Source organism: Saccopteryx bilineata, chromosome 1, assembly GCF_036850765.1.
Source record: "Saccopteryx bilineata isolate mSacBil1 chromosome 1, mSacBil1_pri_phased_curated, whole genome shotgun sequence".
NCBI lineage: Eukaryota > Metazoa > Chordata > Mammalia > Chiroptera > Emballonuridae > Saccopteryx > Saccopteryx bilineata.
Window position 1 is genome coordinate 346,582,931 of NC_089490.1, and position 1,949 is coordinate 346,584,879.

Below are 1,949 nucleotides of genomic sequence, written 5' to 3' on the forward strand. Positions count from 1 at the left end.
CCTGTCACTGCAGCTTTTCTCAGTAAGTCCTCATTTTGTAATTCCTAAGTGGTTGAGCCTGATTTGCTCAGTTTATCTCAAGATTTTGTTTCTTTAAATCTCGGACTATCAATACCTTTCTCAGCATACTAAGCAACCAGTGGACTGGTTCCTCGTTCATTTTATTTTCATTGTTAAAAATATGGAACGCTTCACAAATTTGCGTGTCGTCCTTGTGCAGGCGCTGGGCTAATCTTTGTATCATTCCAGTTATAGTATATGTGTTGCCAAAGCAAGCACCATTCATTCATTATTTAATTGTTCATTGAGTTCCTTCTACTGACTCACTACATATACAAGATATAGGAGAATACAAGATCCATATGGCCCTGGTTAGAAACAGGTAACAGTTACAAAATCATGTTATAGAAGAGGAAATGAACAGGGCGCGCCCATCAGAGATGTCCCATAGGCTGTGGGGTACGTCTGTGCTCAGATGCAGAATGAGACTGGGGATCCACAACACAGAGGTGATCCCTGAGGCCATTAGAGCAAACTAGATCACTCAGGGACAGAGCTGAAGGTAGAGAACCCCAGGGAACATCAGCACTTCAGGGACAAACCAAAAAGGAAAGTCCTAAGCAGGGAAACTGCGAGAGAGAAGCAGCACTGGGAGTGTTCAGTGTGGAAACAAAAGGAGAAGTGAGTTTCAAGGAGGGAGTAATGGACAGTGTACAATGCTTCCCCAAAATGGTGTTGGGCAGGGAAGTGAGAGAAATGCATTGGATTTGGCAATTAGGAGGCCTCTGGTGACACTGGCCTGGAAAGTGGAGCAGAAAGGCCAGACTGCAGTGAGTTAAGGAGTGAGGAAGAGTGAGAAGAGGAACTGAGGACAGAGGTTGGAGCTAACTCTGGCCAATTAACTATGTGGAAATGGAGAAGTGGGTGGGATTGAGGGTAGTCATGAACTTCACAGCACGTCTGCCTTTAACAGGGCTGGGAGGTGATGATGCGTGCTTGTTTCAGAAACAAAAGTATGACAGACATTCTTGGGCCTTTGCTATCTGGAGTGTTCTCAGTCAGGGATACCTCAGAAACTGCAGGCCTGAATCTTCTGGAGGAGGGCCTGTAGCAGATCCTCAGCTCCTCAGCTCCCTGGGAACGGAAATTCTTCAAAGGTCTTTTTATCTCTGGCTTCCCAGCTCCTACTGTGGCCATCGCTGGGGTAGGCCCTGGGCAAATATTTGTTGACTGAATAACTGAATGGATAGATGAATGAAATTGAATTAAATATTGTTCTGATCTATAATCCCCTTTGTTAATCTACAAAATAGTGTTTGTGGAAGGTGTTATCTACCTTTCATTTCGCCACTAAAATTGTAACATAGGCTATTATCGGGGTGAGCATTACTGATAAGCTAAACCGGGGAAATCCAACTTCCTTCAAAGGCCCGGCGATTAAAACTGGGGGTAGGGGGAGCCTAACCAGTGATGACGCAGTGTACAGAGCATTGACCTGGGAAGCTGAGGTCCCAGGTTTGAAATAGTGAGATAGCCAGCTTGAGAGCGGGCTCATCTGGCTTGAGAATAGGGTTGCAGGTTTGAGCGTGGGATCATCAACATGATCCCATGGTCACTGGATTGAGCCCAAAGGTCGCTGGCTTGAGCAAGGGGTCAGTGGCTTGGCTAGAGCCACCGGGTCAAGGCACGTCTGAGAAGTAATCAATGAACAACTAAAGTGCCGCAACTACAAGTTCATGTTTCTCATCTCTCTCCCTTCATGTCTGTCTGTCTCTCACTTAAAAAAAAAGGTGGGGGGACAGATGACTTCTTATGGGCGGAAGTTAAGACTAACCCCAGGTCCTAAACAGACTCAAGAGCGGCAAAGAGAACTGCTGCTGGAGACTCCAAAGGAAGACTTCATACGTCCCTATATGTATAACCTTAATACACAGTATTCTAGCCAGTAA

General features: G+C 45.7%; 1 non-coding gene across 1 annotated transcript; it reads right to left on the reverse strand.

Moving 5' to 3' along the window:
• Nucleotides 1-175: 175 nt before the first annotated feature.
• On the reverse strand, nucleotides 176-279 carry LOC136321678 (U6 spliceosomal RNA). Its single transcript, XR_010728814.1, has one exon. It is a non-coding gene; the product is annotated as a U6 spliceosomal RNA (small nuclear RNA).
• Nucleotides 280-1,949: the final 1,670 nt, after the last annotated feature.